Raw genomic sequence first — 21,904 nt, 5'->3', positions numbered from 1 at the left:
AAAACTCTGTCCTTCCTATATTAAAGTTCCTCAAGTCTTTAATCTGCCTTGATGCGATATCTCGATATGGTACGTCAGCAGTCCCTTCTCCGCAGTCACTCATTTTGATCCGGGTCATATTATGGCACAGTTTCTCTCTCGACTCTTTTAACGCTGCTCTTTCTTCTTTTTCATTATTCTTCTTGATCTCCTCTTGCTTTTGAAAGTGTGCCGGACTCTTGATGATATGAGCTCCCTCGCTGTCTTTGTGGACACAACTTCTGAGGATTTTTCACTGACGGTTATTTAACTTCAGGGATTGACGTTTACGTTTGATTGTAGTCATACTTGTCTGTGCGTTTTGCTTAATGCCTCAAGCACATGACGATGTGGGACAGCTGGAACATACACAAGAGCAACTTCATACAATACTTCAGCTTTGATGAATGTTGACATTGGCAGAGATTTTGTGTTTAGAATGAGATCCTGAGATTTCCCTCTTTAATAATCAAACTGGCTTCTCTTTGTTTCCGACGGTTCTGAATACCTTCGCCTGGCAGTATTTGATTGTTTATGTAAATAGCTAAATGCATTTTAATTTGCCTGCTGACTTCATTGAAACCTGACCTGAATGAATTTCTGTCTTTTCCACAATGGAGAGACAGGCATTGTCCTACTAGTTCTGAGCCTCTGGCAATGCCCCTGGTACTGCCACTGTGAGTGTTTAAACACTTCAAGCACTGACAAATATTGGTGATGAAGTGTTTATGCAGTGAGTTTGTGGTCTAATCAAACAGACATACACACACACGTTTGTTTTTCTATCATTTTTCATTGATGTTTTGAAAGGTTAGGTCCTAAAAACCTAACCCTCAGATATTTTTAGGAGATTATTTATTTGGCTGTTTTCCACATATCGGAGACGTCTATTTGACATCTGTGTTTACATCAAGACGTATTTTTTAGGTTGTTTGATTGTCTGCAATACATCTATAAGACGTTTCATCAGATGTCAAATAGACGTCTGTTAGACGTCTTTAAGATGTTTTTATTTTAGAATGTATGTAAAACTGACATCTTACAGACGTCTGCCAGATGTTTGTACACAGCAGATGCTTTCCAGATTAAGTGATCTTTAACAGACATCTTGCAGACGTACGTGTGCTATTTGGGATCATAGCTGCCCTGATAACACACATACATCATCACAACGTCTATTTGACGTCTGCATTTACATCAAGAAATATTTTTTTGATTGTTTGATCACCTGCAATACGTCTGTAAGACGTTTCCTATCAGATGTCAAATAGACGTCTTTTAGATGTCTTTAAGATGTCTTTAAGATGTTTTTATTTTGGAATGTATGTAAAACTGACATCTTGCAGATGTCTGCCAGATGTTTGTACATAGCAGATGCTTTCCAGTTGAAGTGATCTTTAACAGACATCTTACAGACATACATGTGCTATCTGGGATCATAGCTGCCATGATAGCACACATACATAATAGAGACGTCTATTTGACATCTAAATTTACGTCTATAAGACATATTTTGTCTGAGTGTTTGCTCATCTGCTTTCCAGATCAAGTGATCTTTAACAGACATCTTGCAGGCGTACGCCATTTCCTGAATTTGATCTGAATTGGAATTGAAGTAGCAAACAGAATGCAGAATTGTTTGATTGTATGGAAGTATAATTGAAATAAACTGAGATTCAAAAACATTCACTCTATTTAGCTATCACATTTTTTAAAGCGATAGATTTTTCAGCTCATCAATCATTAAAGCTTGGTTACAGACATGGAGATTTACTTTAAATTTCACCAAGCTGACCGTACTCACTAAAAACTCTCAAGTCTTATTTTGAAGTAACAAAGTGGTTATATCTAAGAGTGTGAGTTGTTTACCTATTCTTTAGTCTTCCCATTAACACCATTATATTGTTTATTCAGACTGATTCCTGAACACAGAATGCAGAACGCACATAAACACAAGAAGTGGGATTTATCGTGTGAACCAATCACAGCCGATCATAACCGGTCCTATCCAATCATATGACGATGGAGGTATTGCTTCCTCTCATATGACTTTCCCCCATTCATTCCCCCATACCCTTTGCAAACAGCTTGATTGACAGGTGATCTGACCAACTAACTGACCAACTGACCTAACGCTGAATCCGCCATTCTTTCTTTTTCAAACAGATCAGACAGGGTTGCGTTTCCCAAAAGCATCGTAAGCCAACTATGGTTGCAAGTTCTGTCGTTACCAATATAGTTCAATGATTCAGTGTTTCCTGAAACCATTTAACCGTTTAAACCAGCACTTGCAAATGGCGTCGCAAACTTGCTGGTTGGAACAGCTCTCGACCTGTGGTTAGAAGCATAGTTTCTTGTTAGTAAGACATATGGGCTCAATAAATTATGCTCTTGGGCACAATAAGCAAGCTAACATGCAGTACAATCTATATCTTCCATTCTGTCTAAATATAAATGCATTTTAATCTATGTATTTTTGCGTGTCCCCTGTAAGCGCTGTTATTGGGAAAGTGTGCATGTGCATAAATGCCTAAGGGAACCCTGGAGTATGCCGTAAGAGGGAACCCGTGATGAATCAAACATCAAATAAAGCAATATGTCAGGGAACAAAAATAGTAAATTAGTCATCAGGTGCCATGTTCAATACAGCAGCATCTTAGAGATCTCTAATTAGTTAAATAGCAGAAGTTATTAGTCCACCACATGCATGTGACATCATTAACAATGGTTTAACTACTGTGGTTCAAACAATGGAGATGCGACCATGGTCGGGAAACAGTCGTGACTAGCTAGTTAGTTTTCACAACAATGCATTGTCCACTATGGAGGTTAATCGGCGATTTACATTGTTGTATGGGAAACACACCCCAGGAGAGTAGTTTAACTTCAGTGGCCTTAAACTTGAAACATTGTGTGTATTGACGTCTTTCCACGGTTGAAATAAAATACATTCTGATGTTCATTCATGCTTTTTTTTCCTGCTTTAAGTGAAGAAGAAAAGTTGATCGATTCACGTGTCATTGATCTAATAAGGCAATACACTGATCTGTCAGAACACACTGAAGACCCACAAAACAGTATTTATTGTTTGAATTTCTTTAAAAAAATGACAATATTTTAAAGCTGAGACCTTGTTTTATACCAGAAGTAACCTGCTCTGTCTTGTCTGTTTATGTGTTGTCAGTTTCCTCTTTGCTCCGCAGTGTATTTTTTATTGCTTTAGAGCATGATGTGTACTGTGAGAGCAGTATTGTTTGTCGGACATAGCAACAGTAACTAAGGAGGGCAGGTTTTGGCGAAGGGTCAGTTACCCCCACCAAACTTACCGCATGCTTTAGGGCAGTGATTCCCAACCATGTTCCTGGAGGCCCCCCAACACTGCATGTTTTCCATGTCTCCTTAATCAAACACACCTCATTAGTAGAGACTCCAAGACAAAGCCACTAGATAGCAAGCCTGCAACCATTAGCCGAAAATGCGTAACGGCTAAACCTAACGCTTCTGGTCTGGCAGTACGTGGGAATGAGACCAGAGGCTGTTTTCTTTGGATGTAAATGGAAGAGAGGCTTCCTAAGCTGAATAAACAGAGGAAATGGTTTATCATTTAATGAATCGACAGCTTATCTGCTAATCTTCAGCATGTTTTACACTAAACAATACTGTTGGATTGAACTGTTTAACACACAAAAAAAGCCATTTTATAAGATAAGTCACTGACTTTTTGTGACACACTCTTAAAAATAAAGGTGCTTTAAAAGGTTCTTCAAGTAATGTCATAGAAGAACCTTTTTTGGTTCCTCAAAGAACCATTCAGTCAAAGGTTCTTCAAAGAACCATCTTTTTCTTACTTTTTTTAGAATCTAAAGAACCTTCTTTCACCACAAAGAACCTTTTGTGAAACAGAAAGGTTCTTAAGATGTTAAGGGTTTTTTATGGAACCATTTAGACAAAAAACGTTCTTCTATGGCATTGTGAAGCACCTTTATTTTTAAGAGTGTATAGTAAGAAAATCTCTGTCCAACACCTGAAATGGGTGTGTCAGATAAAGGAGAGATGCAAAATGTGCGGTGTTGGGGGGGCCTCCAGGAACACTATATTCTATAGTGTATTCTATATGAATAAAATACATTGTCAGATTTTAACTGAAAGGATTATTACCCCTGTCTTTACACACCAGTGCATTTAACAAACCCACAAACATCAGTGTGTATTTAACAAATTAATTTAAATAACTGAAACATTATTTTTATGTGGTTGAAAACACTGAATCATTGTGATATAGGCTAAAAGCACTGAGCGTGCAAAAGCACATTTAAGTTAAGCAGTGAAAGTTTAAATAAACTGGCAAGTTTTGGGGGGTTAGAGTGGGTCAAATTGAGTTTTGGGGGTTTAGAGTGAGTCAAATTGAATGAAGTGGCACAAATCAGATCAGAGGGGTACATTGAAATCACTTGAAATCACATTCGGTTTAGGTTTTCACGTTCATGTTTAAAATCATATTCCGGGGGTAAAGGGGTCACTCCTTCAGATCATTGGTGGGGTTGTCTTCAGGCATGGGGGAGCTTAGCCCCCCCATGCCCCCCTTTGACGCCGGGCCTGGTTTTATGTTTGCACTTATTTTGAGGAGGCACTGCCTCCCTCACCTCCTCACAGGAAACGCCCCTTATAGATTTAAACTACCTTTTGTAAATCATTTTGGAAGAACACTTAATTTCAGAATGCATTGTTGAATTTCTTTGATTTGACCTTCGCGTTTTTCTACCTGTCATTCTCTCATGAATTAAAAACAAGTCATTTTCAAGTCTGAATTGGCACAGTCCTGACAGCTACACATTTTGTACATACTCTAAATAAACAAAAGCCTGAACGTGTCCTTCCTGTTTGAAATAAATACAAGGTCTGCTGAAAACACTAAAAGCACTTTATAGTATAGTGTATAGCATAACAGAAAAGAGCTTTTATACTCTTCATATTTAGAGAACAAAGCCCAGAGCTCAGATCAAATACCCTCTAATGAGGACTCCCTCTACTCCATTGAGTCAGACTGCAACAACACCTGCAAAGCAATTATGGCAAGTGTGCTTTGCTGTTAGACAATATGCAACTAACCTGCGAAACAGAGCATTTAGCGGAGGTGCTATCGAAACCGACTGAAATCTGTTTGACCTTCTAATGTAGATTTTAGATCTCTAAATGTCTAAAGAGTGGAAGTATTGAAGCTGATATTGATTTACTCAACATTTGAGGCCCCAGTGCTGTCGGTCACTGAGCAAAACACTTTAAGATTAATACTGTATGTCCATGATAGGAGCTGTGTACTTTGGACACAGTTTAAGTTTTCTTAGGGACTTTAGGGACATTACCCAACATCCAATTTTTACAACCAGTAAAATATTGTTTTCAGTACTAATGTTGACAATGCTAACGTTGACATTGTCTTCTTCTATTTTTCCCTATATAGCAAGTCAGCAAGGAGTTAGGATATTATGGTGGTTTTGCGAAGGCCAACCCATCTGAACATTTATTTAAAACACTTTGTTGTTAATTCTCTGGTCGGGGTGTGCAGGTGAAGTTTAAAATTCTTAACTGTAACTGGCCTCTTATCTGACCCAAAGAGAGTTAAATGAAGTGTTTCTTGCATGGTTGCACCATGAAGATCAGCAGATACTGCCTCAGAGTCTTTGCTGCAAAAGGTATGAGTCATGTGCTAGCTCTCTGAACTCAACAGGGCAATATGTCTTTTCCTCCCTGAGCACAGCTGGAAGTCATCCTCCTCCTCATTACTTAAACTGTCAAGATCGGCCCCAAAAAATTCTGCACTGCATCTATGAGCAAAGAACAAAATTCAATCACACCACAATGGCACTGGCCTCATTTCTTTCAGGAAAGTGCATCATGTAGTTAAACTACACACAATGAAACTACAGTTTTACTGCAAATTCAGTTTTTACTGGCCTGATTCCTAATGTCTGGTTAGCCTGATCTAGCAATGCTTTACTGTATATGTTTCCAATCTTCCCTTTACACAGTGGCAGTATTGAATTCAATGAATGATATTGGATAGCTAGTTATGTTGCAATGGTAGAGTGCACATATCATCGTCAGATAAAGATTTTTTTTCTCTTGATTTGCTCGCTCACATCAATAGCATGTCTTGATAATTCATGTTGCAGTCACCCAAGAATAACTGCCGTCTGTGTTTTCACAACAAAGAGCGTATGACTGATGATCAGATACAAACTCAACTTCTGAATTTAGAACATACTGTGTTGGCTTTTCTTGTTGAGTTTACAGTTATTTATCAGCCTACATGACATAGGCTGATAATAGATTAAAATAAAATCTTTATTAATTGGCCTTCGTTACTTGTTAGAATAGAAATAAAGAGAATCTTCAATGGCCTATGTTGCTTGTTAGAATCAATGAATGTATTGTGGTGTAAATGTATTTGCACTGCAGTTACAATTGCTTAAATTATGTTAGGAGATTCATCTTTTCCAAATAACATTAAATATAGAGCAATTAAATGAAATTGAAAAAAAAAAAAAATAAATAAATAAATAAATATGAAACTAAAACTGTCAGTAGGTATCACCAATTCGTAATAAGTGAGATACTGAATCATTCATTTAACTGATTCATTCAATCATTCATTCATGAATGAAGCAAGTGACTGTCCTTATGAATGGGTCACTAAAACACTGGCATACCCAGTTCATTAAAAAATGCAGATTCATTCAGTAACGATACACCATTTGTGTTGCTCAGAGATGCAACTGTTCTACTTTTGTTCTACATTTCCATTGGTGTTAAAGAAGTCTGGTTTTGCACATAAACCACCTCAGTGCACATGCAGCCTGCTCCAGTCCAGAGACACAATAGCAAGGAGCGGATCATATGCGCAAATCTGCGCAGACCACAAAACGTATCGGACCCATTTGGTATATTTTATACCGATAAGGATGAGATTGTGGCTGTCATTTGCTGTCAAATGCAGCTTTACTGAGCTCAACGGCTCTTGCCCAAGCTGTGATGTAAATGAAATGCTAATGGCTATTTAAAAAAGGGGGTGGGACTGCTGGATATGTCCCGTCCTGTCTTCCTGTTTCAGTTTAAATTGCGTCAGAATAATGCTGCGTGTTTTAACGCACTTCAGTAGACATTTAATATTAATGTACTGTTGTATAAAGTGAATATTACATTTGCATTTGTGCTGATATTCTATATTATAAGAAAGCTTATCTGAATAATTGGGGCATTTTTATTAACAAGGGTCTTATAGCAAAAGATAAGAAGCGAGAGAGAGAGAATTTATATACTTTTTAACCTTAAATGCTCGTCTTGTCTAGCTCTGCGTGTGCTCTGTGTATTCTGGTTGTTCCGGAAGTTAACTTCTAGGTTGAAAAACTCCCAACTCATTTTCTTCTCCAACCTCAAAATTTTTTTGTAAAGGGCGTTTGATCTTCTTTGCACATTCACTTTGTAAACACTGGGTCGGTACTTCTGCAGCGATGTAGGATGATTTTTTAATATGAAGTTGGAGGAGAAAATGAGATGGGAGTTTTTCGACCTACTCTAACTGTCTTAAACTGGAATACACAAAGTATACGCAGAGCTATACAAGATGAGCATTTAAGGTTAAAAGGTATATAAATTGTCATTTTTTTTAGAAATTAACCGATAATTTCGCTAGATAAGACCCTTCTTTCTCAGCTGGGATCATAGAGCCCTTTGAAGCTGCATTTAAACTGCATTTTTGGAAGTTCAAACTCCATAGAAGCCCACTATAAGGAAAGAAACCTCAAATGTTTTCCTCCAAAACATAATTTCCTTATGACTGACGAAAGAAAGACATGAACATCTAGGATGACAAGGGGGTGAGTAAATTATCTGTAACTTTTTGTTCTGGAACTGAACTTCTCCTTTAATGGGCCCCCAATTGAAGTTAGGCAATTGAGATTTTAATTGTGGCTTAATTTCACAGCAGTGACAAACAAAGACAAAACTTATGGCAAACACTATTGCTACAACTAGTGAAGGCAGGTCAGGAAGACATGGATCCTGCTCCGCAGGGCATTTGATTTGCATGTGATACTGTTGTGGCTATGTCAAGTGATGACAAAGAGGGCACACTGACTAATGCTGTCTCACAGAATTAACTTAAATGCATGCTTAATTAAGAAATTATACCATGAGCCAAATTTAACTGAATACTAAATCAAAAACCAAAATGTAATAAAAAAAAGGCTGGGGTTTGAACACCACTTGGGGTCATGCCTGGGTCTACTTGTATAGAATAGAATAGAATAGAATAGAATAGAATAGAATAGAATAGAATAGAATAGAATATGAAGAGAGTAGTATGTCCAAATTCACAAGTATTCATAAAACAGCAGGCAACAAAATCCCCAGATGACCTACTATTTCTGCCGAGATTCTGAAGTGTGCATTCAGTGGACACTTTACTATCCCATGAGGCCACGGGAGAGGCTTTGTGAATGGCTGTGAAGTGACCCAACTAATGCGGGTAGGTCACATGACGACAAAAACATGACAAATGTACTGTAGTATGTCAGTATTACAATGATACTCTTCTGACAGTATGCAATTTCAGACACAGCCATGCTCTTTTTATAGCGTAGTTAATACACTTTTCATAGTATACTTTCAGATGCTACAACTGCCATGGATTATATAGATAAATTTGTCTCAAAAAGCTTTGGTTGTTCATTGAATCATTCATAGTGTTTGTAAATATGACTGCATTTCAGGAAATGGCTTTCTGGAATATCAACTCTGGCTCTTGTTCACACTTGACCCAAAACACTGAGGTGTGAAAAGGGCTCTCATGTTAAAAGAAAAGACCAAAAAAGAGCTCAAGGAGGTAGCATTTGTGTCATTTTTAACAGCAAGGTCTGCGTTAATGCTGTATGAAGACCTATAAGCTGCCAATTTGCTTTTAGGGCTAATATTTATCACCTGGACAGCGCAACAAAAGGCTAACCATTGCAGCTCTATTTCATCAGGAGATCCTCCCCTGCCAGAATCTCCATCTATGACTCAGATGTCACCCCTGATTGATGGCGAGCACTTAGCGTTCCCACAAGGGGCCCGTGAGCACCTGAGAGCAGCGATGTGGCTAGACAAGACTGATGCCTCATCCGAACGGATGGATTGACCGCTCAGCTTGCTACGTCTTCGACGGCACAGGCAAAAGGGCAGGGGGCTTGATTTCACAGGGAGAGTAAAGTAAATATGCCCCCCTTGACATTCCAGCGGTTTCCAGCGGGGCTATCAAACTCCTTTTCGTCAGCGGTAAGATAACACTTTGCGATGGCTCTGATTTAGTGGGGACCGTTGATTCATTGATTTACATCTCATCTCTTGTCTGTAAACCATCCATTAATGCATGAGAGGTGCATTATCTCTATGCATGTTTGCACCACAGACAAGAGCAGGAAATAAGATGTCTTCACGCCTTTTCCGCCTGCTAGTTTTTTCCACCTCCGAATTTAATCTCTAAAAAACTCCTGGGCCGAGGAAGGCTGTCTGGCATATCAACAAGAAACTTTGTAACCTTTCGATGACCCATCCGTAATGAGTTTTAACTCGCATCTGTCATAGAATGTGTTGACAATGACAAATCTGAACGCCACATGCTGAGAGGAATTCTAAACAGCCTGGAGAACCGGCAAACATCCATGTTTACGCATGAAGTAACTATTATGATTTTGATGCTTTGGGAAATTCTGGTTATGGCTACGTGGTCTCATTCTCGAGCTCATGAGAAATGTTTTTTTTGACACTTCTTGTGTGAAGGAAGCGGAGCGGTCATGGCTTGGGGTGCCTCGTATTAGAGTCAGTGGTGAGTCTGCAGTGTGTTCCAAGTCATGCCTTTGACAGATGCCACATTAGCATGATCAGACTGGTCTGGCCAGATCGTCCGTCCTGTCATACTGGGCACTGGCTGTCTTGACTGAATACATAAGTGTGTTATAAGGCCAGAAAACAGCCTGGAGAACTGCAGGCTGGGGCAGCCTCTTGCTTTGCAGCCAGTGGAGATCTGGAGAATATGGGGCCACAACTCGGGCAATTACTGGCAAGTCATTTATTTAACAACATATCCAATATCAAATTAGTTTGTCCACCTTGCTTTTTATAACAACAGGATAGTCTCATGTTTTCCACCACCAAATTGTCACCCTTTACAGCTGATTGCCATGTTTAAATGATGCAGAATTTACACCACAGTTTAAATAGTTGGGGTCGGTATGCTTTTTTTAATGTTAAAGTCTCTTATGATCACCAAGGCTGCATTTATCAAAAACGTAGTAAAAACAGTGTGTTTTTTTATATAAAGTTTCAAAATGTAATTTATTCCTGCGATAGCAAAGCTGAATTTTCAACACATGATCCTTCATAAATCATTCTAATATGCTGTTTTGGTGCTCAGGAATGATTTCTTACTATTATCAATATTGAAAACAGTTGTGCTGCTTAATATTTTTGTGGAAACGTTTAGATATACAGTGTCTTCCACTAACTATTGATTTTCTATGGGGTTCAGGTCAGGGAACTGGGACGCCCATGGAAGAAGCTTCATTGTGAGCTCAGTGACACATTTTGTTGTTATTTGATAGAATCCATGATGCCATGTGTCTGACCAAGATGCTTAGGATCTCCGGCAGAAAAATAGGCCCATAACATTAAATATCCAGCAGCATATTTAAAGGTGATTGTCTTCAGAAACATTTTTTGTTATGCTGGTTGAGTTCACATAGTTCTGATAGTAATCATTAAGTGGTCTAAATGTAGATATTTATTTATATATTTTGTGGAAGGCAAAGGACCAAGAAATGTTTGTCCAACCTGCCTGTCAACATTAGTATTTGCATACCTCTGTGCACCCTGTTCGCGCAGACAGCATACGTCATCAGCACGTTCACATACCCTATGCAGACAGAGCGAGAATGGCAGGCAAACATCAACAACCTGATCTTCCTTCCTGGTATTGTAATACTTTTACTAACTGTACTATAAAGTGTTCTCACAGTTAATGACGTGATGTTGTTATGGCTACTAGAGCATTTATGGTAGTTTTGTGGCAGACTGACAACTGCGCATGTGCATAAAATGTATCTGTACATTCTGGAAAGGTAAAGAGATGACTTGTTCTACTGGCATTTGTCTCTCTTTATTTAATTTATTTCCTCACTGTTTGTGACCTGAGTTGAATGCATGCTTGTGTGCATTTTTCCTCGCGCGATCCCCATGTATGTGGACAAGTGTATCGACACGTGAGGCGTTTTTATTAAACTCTGGAAAAATCCGCCTCCTGTGCATTATTAGCACCACACAGTTTTTCTATCTGGGCTGTTGAACATTTCAGCTCTGTGTTACAATGTATTGTAGTAATGCTCTCTGGTCGCCTAGTCCATAGATATAAAATATGTATAGATGCCCTATTCGACTGCTCCCAGAACTTGACATCATTCACCATTCTCTAGGTTTGCAGACCAACGGCTGTGCAGGATTGTGGCATTTCGAATATTCATTGATTACTATGATGAATGACATCAAGTTGACCAATACAATATGCCCGACGGCTTATGTATAGCGGCCCGTAGAAACATTTGCTAATAAGGCATCTGCGTATATATATTTATGTCTAGTCTGTGTGCGTTCATGCATTTAGGGGCCATGGCTTTGGACAGCAATTTGTCGGGAGGGTGGGACATTCGCTTTTAGTGCGATCATTTTCCATTTCCATTTTAGCATTTTCCAGGATCTCTTATTGCACCTTTGACTGGGCATGGGGGATTTTTTTTATCCCTGTTTGCATCAAACTCATCTGTTGGGTTTGCTGCCAAAATGCCAAATTTTTTTTAGTTTCATCTGACCATAGAAGTCAGTCCCATTTGAAGTTGTGTCTGACATCTAAATATATTCTGGAGTTTGCTTTTGCATGAGCGAGGAGGATTTTTCTTGAACCCTCCCAATCAACGTAGTGATGTTAGAGACTATTTAATTTTTTTTTAGGCTTTCTGACCCCAACACTCATCTAATCTCAGCAATTCTCCGGCAGTGATCCTTGGAGAGTCTTTGGCCACTCAGACTCTCTACTCAGTGTGAATTAGGACAATATTCTCTTCCAGGCAGATTTGTAACATCTTTAGTTAATCAGAACTTCTTAATTATTGCCCTGATGGTGGAAATGTTTTCTTTTTTTAATGCTTTAAAGTGCTCCTATTATGCCTTTTCAAATACGACCTTCCATGCAGTGTTACATGTAGCTGTATGTGACCATAAACTATCTGCAAAGTTGTGAAGCTGACAGTGCATGATAAATAAAGTTACTGTGTATAAAAAAAAGAGTCGGCTCACAATCGCCTGAACGAGTCGTCAGGAATTCGAATCTTATTCTGTAAGTAACACATTTGCAGAGTGTCTGCCCACATTCTGCGTCATGGACAACTTGCCCGCCCACAAACACAGTAAAATTTCCATGTGGTTTACGTCATGTCCCCCTCATTGCTCCTCTGAACCTATACCTGTAAGTATGATTAATAATTGATGATTGTATGTTTTAGTGATCGTTCAAAATATGTAGTTGTTATGTTGTCTAACAGCCCTGCACATGTCTTGCTAACTGGCTAACTCACGCTTCTGTAGTTCTGTTGTTCAGCTGTGTGCCCACTGTAGTCTAAAAATTTGTGATTATTGCAGCTTAACTGTCTGTGTGCCCGGTTCCCTTACATAAGCAAATTGCGAGCACTTTCCACGGTAGTCTGTGCTAATTATTTGAAGTATTCTCTCTGAAAGCACCCCTAGTGATGTCAGAAAGTTTACTTTTTGGGTACAAGCTCTGTGTACACCTCTGGCCTAAATGTTGAACCTGTTTCATCGTCAGACTCCGGCTCGAAATGGTAAGGTAAAATCCATGCCATCTTTTCTATGTATTGACAAGTCTCCAGGGCTGTCATTTAGTTATGGCAATGGGCGTTTCGTTTTCGACACACGCTGTATGCAGTAGAACAATCATAAAGGACTGCACCATCTGACCAATCACAGCAGTGAGGGCTCACAGAAAGGTGAGGTTTAGAAAGACTGATTCTTTGAACTGCTTTGCACGAGTCGTTTACGAAATTAAAATTAAAATTAAAATTAAATCTTTTCTTATTTTTGGAGAAAACTAAAGTGTTTTTTGACCTTACCTTGCATACATGTAAACCTGTTTTAGGAGACTCAGAAAACAATATTAGCAACCTTTAAAATGGCATAATAGGAGTACTTTAACTATTTTCTTACAGCCACTTTCTATTTTGTGAAGCTCAACAATTTTGTTCTGCACATCAAAACTTTATTTTTTGGTTTTACTCCTTGTGATAGAAGATTAAGGGAATTTGGCTTTTGTGATCCTCATATTTATAATCCTGTGGAACAGAAAGTCATGGCTGAACAATTTCATGCTTCTAGTCACCCTGGTGTGCTAAAAATTGTACATATGAATGGAAATATACTTCAGAGACATTTTACTCATAAGAATGTCTAGGGGTGCCAATAATTGTGGCAAACATGCATTGGAGAAAAACATTTATTTCATAACATGAGTTTCCCCCCACTTTCAATTGTTTTACTTCAATGAAAGGTTTAAAGTTTGTGAATTTTTTGAATGAAAGATCAACAAGATAAACAATGCAAATTTATTTTCACAGCTGCCTTTGCACATATTTACCAAGGGTGCCAATATTAGTGGAGTGTGTATTAAGATTCTTTGATGAGTATAAGGTTTAAAAGGAAACCATTTATTTGAAATAGAAATATTGTGTAATGCTATGTCTTTACTCTCACTTTTGGTCAATTAAATTTCTTCTTGTTGAATCTTTCTGACCACAAACTGTTGGACTGTAGTGTATACATTGAAATATGTGGTTAATATATAGTATATAGTTTCTAAACAGACACTGTATACTCTATTCTTGGTCAAAAATTAGATAACACTACTAAGTGAATGCTCTTCACACATAATATATGTTCATTAGGTACTTTCACTTTAAATGCGCTAAATCCCAGCCACGACCCATTCAGAAGTACCTGTATTTACATAGAAACCCATACATAGTGGCCAGAAAGAAATGCTGATTTTAAAGAAAATCGTCAGATGAACTTAGAGGCTTTTGCATCGGAACTTTTAATTTTATTAAATTATATTATACAACTGCATACGGTTACAAAAATCTTTTAGACTTTTTTCTACACGAACACATTATTCAAACAGATATATCCAAACTTTGGTATGTTGCAGTCAGTGATAAGAGATGTGAGTGGCTCAGTGATGTTAGACTTGATATATTGCTTCAAAAGGCAACTTTCGAAGGTTTAAATGGGTGTGAGATTAATGTAATAGCAGTGGGGCTGATCAGTCATGACTTAAATGATGTTCTGTTCCCCACACAGTGCTATTACACTGTATGGCTTGAGAAGACATTTAATATAACACACAAATAGAATGAACTACTTTTATTATACTTTTATGGTGTTTTTGTCATTTTTAAAGCCGCAGCTTGAACAAAAAGCACCTTCTGTGTACCACAGAAAACAGAAAATAAAAAATAAATGAGCAATAATCATTTGGGCCTGGGTAAAGTAATAGAATCCTCTAAATCTAGTTGAATATGGCACCGGAGCCAAGTTTGAAACACGGAACTAGACTAACACAAGCGTTCAGCATAGTTTTAAACCAAATGAAAGTTAACTTTCAGAATTAGAATACAGTAAGTGGACTTCTGGAAGACCTTGCTGTCATTGTTTCTAAGGTTTTGTGGATGTTTTGCTTCATTTGATCCCAAGCTGTGTTTGTCTTTCATCTTACATCAGTGGCAAAGGCCATTTTCACTCATGATGCTTTTGGCTCTCACTGATGCTCTTGCTTTTGTGCACTTGTTTTCTTTGAGTCTCTTGAGAGCTTATTTCCACTTAAATTCACAGTGAAGATACCAATCTGCAATGTTCCAAGGTGTTAACCCCAGCACCTCTGTTACAACACAAGTACCTCTGCTACAGTCACTTACAGTGTTTATCTAAAATGCAATCACTCTCCACTCACAAATACAGACAATGTCACAGAGTTTCAATAATAGGCTATTGTCGCCCAAAATCAATAACAACTTACAAGCCAGCTGGAAACCTTAAGGTTAGTAGAAGGCTAATAGGGCAGTGTATGTTTATGAGAAAAGTTTTTACTCTTCACCAAATGAAAGCCTTGTGTGCATGTGTGTCAGTAATCAAGTGAATGTGTTAAAATATAAAGATTGAATAGTAGGTTCTTTAAAATGAAGGTGATTTCTGTTCCATAGACACACAGAAAGACTAGAAAGCTGATATTTATGTGGATGAAATAAGGAGTAGACACAGTATGCTTACAAATGCAGTAATCTACAGATGTCTGTTCTTTGTAAAGCTGCTTTGGAACATTTATTGTGGCAGGCGCTATACAAATAAACTGAATTGAGAGAAAATTGAATAGAATAGTATTCATATTACATTTAAAGCTCAAAATCATGTATCACTTTTATTCTATAAATCTACAAGAGCCAAAATGAGCTATACATTACATATGCATTGAATATTCTACAACTGTTATATTAGAGTTGCTTCTTGTATATATTTTAATGTTGAAAAGAGATTCTGTGGGAGTTACAAGTAAAAGTGGAACAGTTTTTAGTTATGTAACAGTGTGAGTTACAAAATCATTTTGTCTTACTGTTATAGTGCTTTATTTCTTCAGAAGTTTGTGCTAAATTTAAGCGCAATTTAACATCTAGAATCACAAAATGAATTGTGGTAAATTCACCTGTTCAACATTAATAATACAGTTTTATGTGAAAGTTTGGGGACCCCTTGCAGAATCTGTGAAAATGTGAAAAAATTTAACAAAATAAGAGGGATCATACAAAATGCATGTTATTTTTTTTATTTAGTACTGTCCTGAGTAAGATATTTTGCATATTTACATATAGTCCACAAGATGAAAAAAAAGCTGAAATTATTAAAATAACCCCCTTCAAAAGTTTGGGAATCCTTGGTTTTTAATACTGTGCATGGTTACCTGGATGATCTACGATGGATGATTTTTTTTTTTTTTTTTGATGGTTGTTCATGAGTCCGTTGTTTGTTCTGAACAGTTAAACTGAGCACTGTTCTTTAGTAAAATCCTCCAAGTGCTGCAGATTCTTTAGTTTTCCAGCATCTTTTGCAAATTTTAACCCCCAGCAGTGACTGTATGGTTTTGAAATCTATCTTTTCACACTGAAGACAATTAAGGGATTCAAACACAACTATTAAAAAAAAAAAAAAAAAAAAAAAAAAAAAAGGTTCAAACATTCACTGATGCTCCAGAAGAAAACACGATGCATTAAAAGCCGGGGGTGAAAACTTTTGAACAGGATAAAGATGTCAAATTTTTTCTTATTTTGTTGAAATATATATATATTTTCCATTTAGTACTGCCCTTCGGAAGCAACAGAAGATACTTGCATGTTTCCTGGAAGATAAATTAGATACAATTTACGTTGATCTTCAAAGTTTTCACCCCCAGCTCTTAATGCATCCTGTTTCCTTCCGGAGCATCAGTGAATCTTTGAACCTTTTTTAATAGCTGTGTTTGAGTCCTTCAATTGTCCTCAGTGTGAAGAGATGAATCTCAAAATCACACAGTCACTGCTGGAAAAGGTTAAAATAGGCAAAAGATGCTGGAAAACTAAAGAATCTCCAGGACCTGGAGGATTTTTATGAAGAACAGTGCTCAGTTTAATTGTTCAGAACAAACAAGGGACTCATGAACAACCATCACAAAACAGAAAAGATCATAGATTGTCCAGGTAACCAAACACAGTATTAAAAACCAAGGGTTCCCAAACTTTTGCAGGGGGTTATTTTAATAATTTTTTTTATGATTTTTTCATCTTGTGGACTATATGTAAACATACTTCATGCTAACTATCTTACTCAGGACAGTACTAAATAAAACAAAAATAACATGCATTTTGTATGATCTCTCTTATTTTGTTAAAATTATTTACATTTTCACAGATTCCCAAACTTTGGCATAAAACTGTATTATTAATGTTGACACAGGTGAATTTACCACAATTAATTTTGTGATTCTAGATGTTAAATTGCTCTTAGGTTTAGCACAAATTTCCGAAGAAATAAAGCACTATAACAGTAAGACAAAATGATTTTGTAACTCACACTGTTACATAACTAAGAACTGTTCCACTTTTACTTGTAACTCCCACAGAATCTCTTTTCGACATTAAAATACATACAAGAAGCAAATCTAATATAACAATTGAAGAATATTCAGTGCATATGTAAAGGATAACTCATTTTGCCTGTTATAGATTTATAGAATGAAAGTGATACATGATTTTGAGCTTCAAATGTAATATGAATACTATTCTATTCAATTTTCCTTCAATTCAATTCATTTGTATAGCGCCTGCCACAATAAATGTTCCAAAGCAGCTTTACAAAGAACAGACATCTGTAGATTACTGCATTTGTAAGCATACTGTGTCTACTCCTTATTTCATCCACATGAATATTAGTTTTCTAGTCTTTCTGCCTGACTATGGTACAGGAAATCACCTTCATTTTAAAGAACCTACTATTCAACCTTTATATTTCATTACATTCATTTGATTACTGACACACATGCACACAAAGCTTTCATTTGGTGGAGAACAAAAACTTTTCTCATAAACATACACTGCCCTATTAGCCTTCTACTAACCTTGGTAGTAGGTTTCCAGCTGGCTTGTAAGTTGTTATTGATTTTGGGCGACAATAGCCTATTTATTGAAACTCTGTGACATTGTCTGTATTTGTGAGTGGAGAGTGATTGCATTTTAGATAAACACTGTAAGTGACTGTAGCGGAGGTACTTGTGTTGTAACAGAGGTGCTGGGGTTGAGGTGCTTGTGGACTACATGTAAACATCTTTTATGTAAAATATCTTACTCAGGACAGTACAAAACAAAAAAGCCATGCATTTTGTATGATCTTTCTTATTTTGTTAAAATTATGCACATTTTCACAGATTCTGCAAGGGGTTCCAAAACTTTTGCATAAAACTGTATATACAATATTCAACTAAAATAGTTTGACACTGGTTGGTGTTTGATTCTAAGGTTCAGAGACAGTGTAGAAACTGGCCATGTACTACTGGTCACATACAATATGAACATAATTCAGTACAAGTGTACTTCAGGGGAAAAAATGCTAAAAAATTTATGATGTGGCCCTTTTAATTCATACAGGAGGTTGACCTCATATTCCATCATATGCTTTGACTAAACCTTATTTAACATCAGAATATCAGGCCATACTGGAAATGAGTGATCAAAGAAAAACCTGAATGGGCAAAATCACCACTGCAAGATTCTAGCATATCATAATATATTTCTTTAAAGACAAATGAAAGGAAAAAGTGATCAAAGATGCGAATGATTCACTTAAGTAAGAGGTTAAGTTAGAAATTAGTACATTTAGGCAGAAAAGTTATGCGTAATGGTATATCAAAGACGAAGATCACAACCAGCAATGTTTTCTTTGATCTCAGTGTAAGGTGCAATGCATCAGTAATCCTTCTGCTAATTAAACACAATGTGAATTTAACTGGGTAAACTGTTCAAGTTTTCTAACAACCTTTAGATCTTCCTCAATAATCACCAGCCAGTGCCAGATAATCACAGACCCCCCCTCAGCTCCTGCTGAAATGTGTTTTTCTTTCTTCTGTTTTCTTTTAATATGCCAAGCTTGCTGGATTATGACTGCTAGAAACCGTCCCATGCTGTTATACACTATTGCCTTGAACCAGTTTTGTACTCTTTGTATCTCTTTTTTCCGTCTAATAATTACAGTTTGGTATTTAATCATGTCAGTCGTTCTCTCACACACGCACGGAAGGATTAGCCAGGGGCCTCTGGCCCTAAACAGAGGAAATGTAGATAATTTTGAAGTGCTCCGCACTTCAGAAAAGCATTTCTGTGGCAGGGACTTCGAGGCGGGCTGCGATTTTATTACATATTCCTAGGATACAACACTAAACATTTCCATAATCTTCACCTCAGAGCAGCACAGTAAACAGACTCATTTTCAATCATTTCTCATGGCACTATGCAAAACAGGCTGTTATGAATAAATGCATTTTGAAATTGGGGTAAAACACATACCGCACACGCAATGATGGGATCGACAGAGCTCTCCGTGAGGCAAAGAGCATGGTGTGTGTTCAGCGCTGATGGGGTGCCGGGAACAAAATGTCACTACGGCATGAATATACTGCATAAATGGGGTCAAAAGATCATGAACAAAACCAAGAAAATGATTGAAATAGAAAGACATTAAAGCATTATTTGATTCTATGCGTTCTGACATACTTCAGGTATTAGTTTGAGAATCTTTAAGCGCATTATTATTCCTCCCCGCTACCTAAAGCTGCATACGATTTCACATGATTACATATGATGTGTGATTTGTTGCATATATTTGCTCCTGACAGTGAGATCTGACATATGTGACACTGAATTTATATTACTCATGTCTTCAGAAGATCATTGCCGGTAGCGTTCGGCATCAGGAAACAAACACACGCTGGTTATCTCCCCTCCCCATTCGCTCTCTTTACATTGTAACTCTTGGATGACAGTAAGCCTTGTTTTCCAGCATTATCACACAGGGGAAATGCTGTGAGCACAGGCCCCATGGTTTGGAGTGACAGAGTTGCCTGTCACTCAAGATTACAGCTCAATAAAACTGACATGCATGATCGCTGTCAACAAAACAGCTACCCCTAGACACGCCTCTAAAGGATTGCAGCCTGCTGGAAAACTACTTTTCGCACTGGAGAAAAAACATAAAATCGGACTCCTGGCTCCGAAGTCACAAAAAACTGTCAAAGGAGTCTAAAAACAGTTTGCAATATCCAGCACAGAGCAGGGGCTCCAAGCAGGGGCCTGAGCACTCTTTATAAATCATTTCAAGAGATACTGTTTATTTTATGCTTCAACATTAGTAACAAGTTCTCAGAAGTCAGAAGTCAGAAGAAGTGAGTATAATGATTTCTTTAATGAATCTTTGCAAATTGCCTTTCCTAATAATGTGCTAGTTAGCAAGTTTCTTGGCTAAATGTGGCTAAAGTAAATAGTACAGCTCGTCACCCCACAGATAAGAGGAACAGAGCTGATTTTGACAAGGTAAAAACGGTGTTGTTTTACACTACAATTGAGAAATTTTAACCAAAGTACCAAATGTTTCAGTAAGACCCTAAAGAATCATATCAACTTGTGGAAAATGGGCATCCGATAAAACGTATGCATTTTTTGTATAATCAACTTTAGAGATGTACATGTTTAGAATTCCTTTTATGTTCATAGAATATTGAATTTGCAAATGAATAGTTATTACATTCAATCAGTAAGCAGTTTTGTTATTTTTAACTAAAACTGGTAGGTAATAGAATTTATTTTTGGTAATTAAAATAAAATAAAAATAATATATATATATATATATATATATATATATATATCAGTGGCGGCTACTGGTCTGTCAAATAGGGGGAAGCTCATTTTCGGCCTACATCATAAAATTGTCTATTTATTTATTCACAAGAATGTGCCTTATTGTCATAAGTAAGTCACAATGCAAACAATCGTAAAAAAAAAAAGCTTTAGTTTTATTATGCAAAATATGATGTATTTTTTCTTTTAGTCAGATGCTACTATATAGTATAAATATTTTGCAATTTAAATAAGGTTATTATGGAGATTTATTTATTTATTTATTTATAAAGTATTTTAATAGAAATATAAGGTTTCATTATGTTATGTTAAAATTTTTCAAGATTACTATATATATATATATATTTATATTAATTTATAGTCATCCTCCATGTTAATATTTAATGTAGTAATCTATATATATATATTGATTACTACATTAAATATTAACATGAATGAATGAATGAACGATCTAAAAAAAATATTAAACTCTGTAAAAGTGAAACAAGGAATGTGGTGTATAATTGTGTGAAATGTATGATGAAAATCAAGCAATTTCGCCAAGCAAATATAAAGAAATAGGTTGCAGCAGTTTTTATTTCGACTGAACTTGAGAAATCCGCGATGGGACTGAGCGCGAATAGCTTCAGCGATTCCTTATAGTACAAAATCGCTGTCAGTCAAAAGGAGATGCAATCTTTCGACAGACCCTCCAATCATCACGCAGAAGCTCGGAGTCCAGGCCAGCCCACTCCTCATTTGCTCCTCATTCACCCCCAGAGACGCTGAGCGTCCGTGGGCGGGACATAATCGCAGCGTTTATCCAATGACCGTCTAGTTTCAAAGCACTGAAAAAAAACGTTCAAAGCAGCCGCATTGAAGTCAATGGACGCTGGGCTTCAACGGGGAAATGCACTGTGACGCTACGGGAATGTATGAGAAGAAAATCAAGTCAGCCGACCTGCTATATCTAACTGATTCTGAACGAACTCGTCTTTGAGATGAACGTTTTCTAACGCATTTTTAGTCAATAAAATGTTAATACAATAGTACATAATTTGACCATTAATTTTGTGACATTATAGGGGAAGCTGAGCTTCCCTTGCAGTCTTAAAGAAATCGCCACTGATATATATATATATGTATGTATAAAACCTTTGCCTTGCCAACTAACTTAAAATCGCTAAAAACTAAAATGAAAATAAAAATAAACAGAAATAATAAAAATGAAAGGATTACAATGTAAAAGATTATTATTGTGTATATAAATATAAAAATGTCTACGTGTCACAATGGACTGTTTTCTTATGCACGTTGTTTCT

This window comes from Labeo rohita, chromosome 12 (assembly GCF_022985175.1).
Source record: "Labeo rohita strain BAU-BD-2019 chromosome 12, IGBB_LRoh.1.0, whole genome shotgun sequence".
Classification (NCBI taxonomy): domain Eukaryota; kingdom Metazoa; phylum Chordata; class Actinopteri; order Cypriniformes; family Cyprinidae; genus Labeo; species Labeo rohita.
The sequence above is the reverse complement of the archived record's forward strand: the minus strand, read 5'-3'. Positions refer to the sequence as shown.